Here is a 10128-nt window from a genome sequence, read left to right as displayed (position 1 = left end):
AACGTCAAATGAACAAATTGATGTCGCTTGAAACGGCGAGGCTCCGGACTATTTTTTGCTTGAGAGTCAGACCACTGAGGACGATTCCTCTGCAAAGTGGTGCATCTATTTTGTGCCGAGTGCCTACAAACATTGCTTACTGATGTTCGCCTTAGGGTGCAATTGGAGGCAATCACTGTGATGTGCAACGTTGGAAACATAAGACGCTCAATTTGCTTCAATTAGGCTCCGGTTGCAATGTTGTGGGGAGGGAAAAAAACGTAAAAAACACAAAATAATAACTCTGACATGCGATGAATATTATGTGTTTCTTCAGCTTACATTAGTTACTGCCTTTAGATTGGCCTTTTTTTTGCCAAGGAAAATAATGGTTGATTTGTGCGCCTCTTTGCAGTGCGAACGGGTCTATCTAGGCGAGATCGAGTGAAACGCCGGATGTGTGTTTAGAAAACTGGCGTTCTTTAATTCCAATAACAAAGATTACTGCAGCAAAGAGCAGAGACGTAGCAACAAAATACATTTAACTAAATCCAGTTCTGCTCACCCACTGTATCCTTGTTTTTATGTCTTAGTGAATACAACATACCATACTGGTATCTACATCATGCGTGTTATATGTACGTTCGACTTCTTTCGCACCGTACGTAGCCAATCGCGCTAATAAAAGGTGCAGCAAATGCAATTTCTTTCTCACGCCACTATTGGCAGAACGGCTTTGGAGACCTACTCCGCCACACTGTCCTTAGAAGAGATATGAGTACCCACACTTCACCCCACCACGCCCAAACTTACAATTCACGATCTGCATGACACCCATTTCACACTATTTGGTGGGCAGGGACAGGGGTATTTAAGAAACTCCTCCATCTGTTCAACTGCCGCGCCAGGAGATTGAACCGGTGACCTGTGAAGAGCGCGCCCGGTGTGCGAGCGATTATGAAGACGTATGAGGCTTCGGCTAAGATGTGCGATTTGTGATGCATTGGTCTGGGGAGCAACTGTAGCTCAAGTAAAACCGTGGTGACATCTGGGCGATTGTTGCACCGTTCGGCGTGTACGTGTCGCAACTAAGTGAAAAATAACTCCGAGAAACGGATGGAATTTCCCTGAGCGTATGCACAAGCACACAAATAAAGATGTTGTATTCCACATTCAGTGTTTTGGGATGTGGTTATTCACTCAGATGTTCAGCAGCAGCAGCAGGCATGATCTACCCGCTTTTGGATGAAGGCCTCTCCAATCTGTCACCATCTCTCACGATCTTCCAGACATTGTTAAAATAAAATAAATGCAATTAAAACATGCTGAAATGTTTACATTTCACTGAAGTCTATAAACGTTACGCTATAATTCCAAGAAAAAAAATCCCTCAATTATTGTTTTCACACATTTCGAGAATTCATCATAAAAAAATCAGCCACGTTGTATCCACTGCTGGATGAAGCTCTCACGGTCACGTGATGCAACAATTCAACTCGCTCCCGCGCATGAGCAGTGAGACTCGTGGGTTCAGCTCCGCGATGGTTGTCCGCTCAGCTGCACATTCACATCTTCGACTCCTATTCCATTAACCAGTCATGCCCATAAGCCATCATACATTTCAGCGAAGTGTCCTTAATTATTTTCTTTGCGTTTATAAAAAACTTGTTGTCCGTCACTTTTGTTTTGCTCATGTTTATCTTGAGCACAGCTTTGCGGCCTTCTGTGTTGAGATTCGTCAACCAATTGACATCGTATAAAGTTTTAGCGTATGCGTGTCGTCAAGCATTTCGTAATTTTGCACGTGACGCTTGACACCCAGGACACACGTGCAAATGAGATGTGCCACCTCGCGGGATTACCGAGGAAAAATATTTTGAATAATAAAAATAACAACCCATTGAAAACTGAAGAAACTCAGAATAGAAAACTTGGCCGTTCAAACAGAAAAAAAACCTAACTAACCCTTCCTTCATGAACCCTTGGCTGAGTACATTCTCAGCACAGTGGCTTCACCCGTTCCTGCCCTTTTGTGTAAAAATTCCCCACAGGCTGGGCCACCCATGACCCCCCCCCCCACCCCGAAAACCATCCAGCAAGCACCAGCGCCTGTGCGCATTTCACAAGAAAACACATCTGCTTCTCGCCTTTCGTTGTTAATAAAAAAAACACGAAAAAAAGGAAAGGCAAATAATCACCACGTTTGGGCGTGCTTTTCTGCGAGGCGCCCGCCGCCTCCGTCCGAAGGCATTCCGCGAAGAGGCGACGCTCGGGCCAAGGCCTTTTTAAATCCTTTATATTAAGTTCACTTGCTTGCGTGCTTGCTTGCTTGCTTACGACCGTGCAAATCTTTCGGTCGTTTTTTAACCCACTTCCCGTGATCGAATCGAGCTGATATTTTACACACAGACTCGTTGTGCGTGACAATTTATTTTCGTGAAATTTTTTTTCCAAAATTTTACACTTTTTAGGCAAAAAAATTTATTTTACATATATTCAAATAGAACTCATTCTTGGCTTTGGCTGAACGTCACAGTATAAGAGCCCAGAGCGTAACCCCTCCACAGGACGTGGCGGAGTAGCGCAGTTGGTAGCGCCCCCGCTTCCCATGCCAAAGGTCGCGGGATCGATCCCCGCGTCCTCCACAGGCGAATATATTTTTAAATCCTTTATATTAAGTTCGCTGCCACGCATATAAAGGATTTATAGTGAAAAACTTTGTTTTTACGGGTTATACTTAATTACCCCTTGCACCAAGCCCCAACCTCCTCCCTCCTCGTCCTTGCTGCTACGACCGAGGCTTAGTGCACGGCCACCGTTAGGGGAGGTGTTTTGTGGGTGTCCTGATACACACCGCCCCCCCTCCCCCCGACATTTCTCGATGTGGCCTGAGAGACACACTACGACACGTCTGACACATGGCTAAGAGACACCCGCAACATTTCTGGATATGGCGAACAGATGCATGCCGACAACATCTTGGATGAAAAAATTAAATCGTGGTATTTTTGAGTCAACGGGTTTCTCTCTCGTCAAAAAAGGCGGCATAAATGCACATTGCGCCGATGTCGAAAACATGTAGATACACATTAGCACACAGTTAGGCTCAGTGCTGAGTCAGTAAGCTAGCTGTTGTGTAGATTCCATATAATTACAGCTCAATTGAAATCTCTGCCGATCCTTACTGCAATGTAGCTAATAACCACCGAGGAAGTCTTCACTGGTGGGATACCCCCAAGTTTAATGTGTTTATAACTTGCTGACCCGTGCCTACTGGACATCCGTGAAAAGAGCTTCATAGCTCATCGGATTCCTCCAGTCGAAATAACGATTCTGATTCTGACCCCTCGTCGACTCCAAAACTATGTGGTTGCACCTTTGGGCTGGTGTTGGTGGTCACGGTGAGCCGTTGACTGGCTTACGCACCAACACCTTGCAATGGACGAGCCACTTTCCTATTAAATCTGCCAGATGAATGAAATGACGCTCCGCTTACGGGAAATATAACGAGTGCGTAAGCGGCTATCGTTCATGGCTGAGGCTACTGTCCCTGCAGATGTGGGGAAAGAAAAGCGTTTTTAGACAATACGCACTACTGTCTCTGAATCATAACCATAAACCTTAACCCAGAACCCTAACACATATCTCTCGTTGCTAAACCATGAACCCGAACCCGAATCGCTCACCCTAGACCTTAATCCCTAACTCTAGGCCCTAACCCTAATCCCAACCTGATACCATAATCTCTAAACCCCAACCCATAACTCTGATTCATAACCCTAACCCCAATCCACAACCTTAAACCCTAACCTTTAATCTTGACCCCTAACCCCAACCCCTAACTGTAATCCCTTACTCTAACCCTTAAGCACAACCTTAAAATCCCACGCCTCATCCCAGCCCCTAGCCCCAATCACACACCAACACGAAACATCCCTTAATATTTCATCAACTTAAAGATTAAAAAAGGAGTTGGATGGGACTGGTAACGGGCAAGCATAACCCAAGGGAAGTCTATGACTGTAAAGACATTTACAAGGGCAGTCGGACAGCAGTGGCTGCCACCATGCTTTTTTGCGTTTAGTTTGTGGTCCTTCCCTGGCACCTCCGATCAGCTACGTACGGTGCGAAAGAAGTTCAACATACATACGTAGAAATATAGGTTCTCGGGGCATTTCCCTGCCGTCTGACTCATCGTGCGCGAGAGCAACCCAGGACCCAGCAGCAACTATCCTGCAATATGTCCTCTCTTTGTGCTTTGTTGCCAATTTTCAACGGTCCGCAACGTGGAGGTTTACGATCTTCGCTCTCGCACAATCTTTATTAAACATCCGCAAAGTAGTCTGGCGTGAGTGAGTCGTGCAGCACAAATAGGTTAAGTGGGAATAATACAAAACAAGATTTGTTTTTGTTTTAACTCACAATGAAAGGACAAACAACACCCGATGTGTCCAGGCAGCTTTCCCCGCGTCTATTGATTCAAGTGGCAGCCAAGTCGGCTGAAATATCAGGTGTTTTGTATTTTTGCTCAAGAAACGAGAGCCCTGTTCTTTTTGTATTCTCACTCACCGCTGTACGGTCACTGAGTGTGCGGCAAATAAGACATCAACCTGCTCGCTGCTACGCTGTGGATGTTCTCTCCATGTGGGCAGGCTTGCTTTCTTAGCCTGCAAACACGTTTAGATCAAATGCGTAAATACTCTCGCATTCGGTATGGTACTGTCGTTGGCTTTGTTATTAAAAGTAACATATCACAGTTATTTGTAAACGAAAACAAAACTTCTGCTTAAATTTTTTATCAGAACATAAAAAGGCTAAACATTCGTCAATGACGCAGTGGCCTTAAAATAATGTTTATTTATCCGTATTACAGATGCAATTTTTGACAGTGGCCCTTCGTTATAGCACATAAATAGAGCGGCCAGGGAGATAGGATTGATAATAAGATTTGGAGACTGCACTTTACACTGTTGGTAGCCTGATGATAATTACATTTTAAAACTGTTTTCTGATGACCAGTTTTTTTTTTAATTGGCAAATTGAATAGTTAGCTAATAGTTGCTATTCATCAGGACATGGTTCAACTGAATAACAATGAGTTTCTATTAAGAGCTAGCAGAAATAATCCAACTAATTTGAATAAAAATTGGCCAAATGCATTTGTGTAAGTTGGATATTGTTTTCGCGTTTTTTAAATAATTGTTTTTCCTTAACATCTGCGTTGTGTAGGGCTCCTGCAATGTATGCATTGTCCTAGAGTAGCATCCTGATTATATCTATTTGTGATGAGATTAAATGTGTTGACATGTCGTTAATTTCTACTTCTTTCATATTCACCGTGTCGATATCTAAAGTACATATCGAGTTTCATAATGATGTAGGTAGGATAGGTTCTATGGAAGGACATTCTTTTTTATTTCCAAAAAAAAATCCCCATATCTGTCCACACGGCAGTATAAATGGGCACGTGACAGTTGGTGGATTGTCAGGTTGTGTGTGGTGGGGCAATGTGTAGGTACACTCACATCTCACGAGTCTTCTGGCCAGGGGGGAAGAGAAATCAAAGTACTCTCTCTCGAGCTCTCGAGAGCTCCCTCGAACAGAGGCCCTTTTGCCAGCAGTTGCGTGAACAAGGAATTGCAGAGCTGCACCTTTACCTTTGTAATGGAATAAGCAGTACTTATTTGAACAGCAAATAATGTGAAATTAGAAACATGGCGCAGTTATACAGGCGTAAAATGTTCATACTTTACAAGGATGACCTCTAGAGGGGGATTTTGTGGCATGTCAGGCTGAAGACAAGAAATGAGATTTTTCTAAATGCAAGGCCGCTCACTGACACCAACAACAGCAACAAGCCAGCGCTCAAGCAAGCGTATGCTTCGGAAAATAACGCCGAAATGAAGGCATGAATCTGGATTGACACAGTCAAAGCAGACGAGACGTTATAATCGAGCGATGCGCACGAATGCACGGCTAATTTCACAGCAAAGCGCGCAAAAAAAACGCAAAAAAACCTAAAGAGAGCAATGAACGAAATCGCAGTAACAACAAGAAGCGAGCAAACATCTCGTCAAAAAAAATCTAATTACCGAATACACGACCAAGCCGTACCCAAAAAAAAAAAACGTGGTGTAATTATACAAGCGTAACGTACAAAATAACAAGAATCAACAGTAAGTAATATAAACACAAATAATTTAAGATTGCATTTCTTTTTTGCGGCGCGAGAGGGGAGAAAAAAAAACGTTTAGTTAAAAAAAAACATGATATGCTTGCAGGAAGACTTGGCCGTGTGGCAACACACAATCTGATTTCCATCTCACTGGCTCCCGTAATTTCTGCGTTAATTTCCGTAACCATGGCAATGACCCGTGGGGAAATTTTTTAGCTTCTATTAATAAGGCAAATGCATTTGCAAGTCACCAAGTGGATAATTGTGATTCAGCTGCCCTCTTAAGCAGGCTCGTTGGGGGGGGGGGGGGAACTCTAAACAATCATTTGCACTTCAGTCCTCACTAATGTGTCATTTTATATATCTCGTCAAACACTTTTTATTTTATTTTTACACATTTCGCATTTAAAATCAATGTGGCATGTCTTGATGAAAGTGTTATATATTTTTTTGGGTCTCCACGGCTCTGTAGGAGTGGCAGCCTTTTACGTGTAACCCAAATTTCATCATCATCGTCACAATAATATAATAGCTAGAAAATAACAGTAATATTAATTGTGATAGTCATAATAATAATGTTAAAATATTGCTGCCCCTTCTTCACCAAAAATATTACACTATCCCAAATTCCTTTACAAAGCAATTTCGTTGAGGCTCTCACCATAAAGATTGATTAAGGTTTTTATCTAGTTTACTGATAAGGGCTTCCCAAACAGAGCAGATGCCATGGTTATTGTGGCACATGCTAACGGATTCATTGTCTTACACCCGGGGATGAGCGCACATCACTTAAGCCCATTAATATGACACACCTTCATTACGCTGTAGAAAAAAACACACTTCTGGTAATTTAATTAAGAACGCTCTAATTTAAGTGTCGGACTCATTAATTAACAGATAATTGTCATAATTGCAGAGGCAGTCCTAACGGATTTGAAAGCACTTCACATTTTTTTTTAATTCAGCGCTTTTACACATATGAGGGAGGGAGAGAGAAAAATATAACAGCTAGGGGCAGTATATCACATCTGTCACAAGTCTTTCATTTGCATTCAAGATATGTTTCCATTTTTTTTTTACAATTTTAATGTAATTGCTTTCACTGTCTGTAGCAATTTGCAATTCAATAGGCCGTCTTCGTATGCGAGTCCTGCTGTGATATTAAAACTGCTCAACTCCCAAGTTTGCAGAGCGACTAGTGCAAAGCTTTATCTCAATAAAACAAAAAAAAATCCCTTTTTCGTCTGTAATTTTTTTTAAAAAGAAACACAAAATATCCGTTGCCATTTTACACCGTGCTTAGGAGAAAAGTTTGAATGTCCAAGTGAACTCAATTTGCCTCGAACGAAATCTCTCAAAAAAACATCGTTAGCAGCGAGTAACTTGCAGATGGGAAAATAATATATTCACCTCTGCAGGAGCATCGTCTTTATGGAGTATGGCACGTATCGGCAGCAACCCCAGAACGTTTGGGTTGGAGAGAGCTGAGTCCCCCTTTCTCCCGACTACAAACTCAGCTCCCCCCCACCCCAAATTCTAACAGAAAAGTCAAACGTGTTAGTACAAGATCAATTAAGCCACGGGTGTCGCAGCCTTTGTTCGCGTGCACAGGAGAGGAGAGCGCTGGAGCAAAATCCATGATAGATATACGCAAAGTGCACCGTATTGGTAGTTATTTCGCTTAGAATTTGTTTGAAGTTTGTTTAACGTGGCCTGTGTCGTGTGTGTCCCTGAGTTGTTGTAGCCCCCAACCCCCCCACCATGTTTAAACAAGGCATTGCAAAAGGGGCTTGCACATTCGTTTCTTATTTATTTGCGAGCAAGTAGCGCAAATTCGTACGGTGCTGTTGATGCTGCTGCTGCTGCTCAGCAACAGCCCTGACCAACAGACCTCGTACTTGCAGGTTGCTAAGCTACAGGGCGAACAGCTCAAACTTTGCACTTTGACCCCACGTGGTGAGTAAGCCTCATCTGTGTTCACTCTATGAGCAAAGTATTTCTGACACATTCAAATTGGCTCGTGAAATCGGGGGTAATTGTGTGTGTTTTTTTTGGTATCCTTTTGGTTGTCTGTAAATTGTGGGAAGGATCTACCTTTGATTGGTAAATAGGACTCAACATTAGCAAACCTTCAAAAGCTCATCAATACACGCTGCATGTTAAAATGCTGTATATATCTATTTTTATTTAGATGGTACATCACTTTTATGGTATTAAATTTATATTGCATTCGAGTATATTACAGTCATGGTTATACACGATATCAATCAAAATCGTATTGTCTATAAAAAAAATCTGAATAAATGTTAAGAGAGCAATAACATCCAACATCTAATTCTTACTTCGTCTGCCATTATGTTTGAATTAAATATAAATGCAATTATTTATCTAGTAAAGCCAGACCGAGTCATAGGATCTTTTTAATGAGAGTGTTGCCATGGGTTTTTAATATTTTCAGCCAATTAATGAGTGCTTATACAAGTGGGAGGAAACCAGCACACCCACAGGGGGCAACATGCCATCCTCATACAGATGGAAGCAGATGGCAATGAATCATCTCGCTGTACTGCCCTCTCCTGTCGAGACAGAGTATGGCACCTCGACTCCCTGATGTGTGTTTGAATCAGGTCGTGTGTTTTAATTACGGCAGGGGCAGTCACATGCTGTCCCGCCATCTGGTCCAGGATCATCCTGGGCGATGCGCCAATTCACGACGCTCTTATCCCACCTGCCAGATCTGCTGGGGAGAACCGGCCACGGCAACGATTTACCAGCCGGCACAATTCATTGCCTGGTGCGGCTTATCGCACATCTAAAAAATGTTGTCTGAAACTATAAAAGTCATAATCAATGGCCCTCCATATCTCATTCTCTGCTCTGAGGAATGGTAATTTCCAACGGCGTTAGGACTTATCGTGTATATAGAATTTATAAAGCAGGGTTTGTTAATGACAATGCTGGCAAAGTACAGGATGGTCTGACGTAGCCAAGCAGTATAACATGTTTCGCTTGTTCGAGAGATTTGCAGTTGGAGCCCAGCGATCACCCTAGTAAATCCTGCGGGTGTATTAGCCATAAAATCAGCGTCGTCTGCTTTATAAATCCCCCTCTTATTAAAGAACCGGTGACTTTTTGTTAGTTCGAGAACATGTTCCAGTAGCAGGGTTCCAATTTGCTGAATTTGAAAATTTCTCACAAATTATTACCTAACTGCGTAAAGCCGAATACCAACATCGCCTCCACTACTGAGGACTAGAAACATCTGTGAAACGCAGAGCCTACATGATAGCCTCGCGCCATAAGAATATCGGGAATACGAAATGTATTCATTCTTTGTTTTTATTCAGCTTGTGTTCATAACTCTAATTATGCCCATAGCTCCACTTCCACTGTGAATATGCGAACAAATGTTCTCCGCTCAGGGAAGTTTGCTGTGGCAGTAGTCTGGCCTCTGTCCACCTCCATTGCAATGGTCATAATATAATAATAATAATGATGATGGCAAAACAAAGCATCTCCAAAAGTTATGGGTTTCTCATAAATCATGAGAAATTGCTGCGTGATGCAAATATTGTATTGTCCAAGGGGCTTAGTAATAGATGTGTGTATGTTGAGCTTCTTTTGCGCCGTACCTATCTAACCATGCTAATCGGAGATGCAGGTAGATTGGATGTGGGGTAGATCTAGTGCTGCATGGAAACACGTGTGACTGAAATATCCATAAATGCACCGGGTCTCATCAACTCTCGCAAGGCTGGTCATTATTTTAATGGGTGACCACCAAAGGGCCTTGCCAGGTGTTGTTGGCATGGAGCTGTGGGGTGGCCAGGAGATGTTGGTGCATGCTGGGTGTCCCCCGATTATATGTTTGGCGGGTTTTCTCCGGGTTCTCTAGCTTTCTCCCACGTGAAGCCAAACGCTCACGAATGGAATTCATGACCAAATATGTTTCATAAAAAGATATATCGTATTAA

This window comes from Lethenteron reissneri, chromosome 30, assembly GCF_015708825.2.
Source record: "Lethenteron reissneri isolate LAM-NWPU_2019-01 chromosome 30, ASM1570882v1, whole genome shotgun sequence".
NCBI classification, from domain to species: Eukaryota; Metazoa; Chordata; class Hyperoartia; order Petromyzontiformes; family Petromyzontidae; genus Lethenteron; species Lethenteron reissneri.
Note: the sequence above shows the minus strand (reverse complement) of the source record.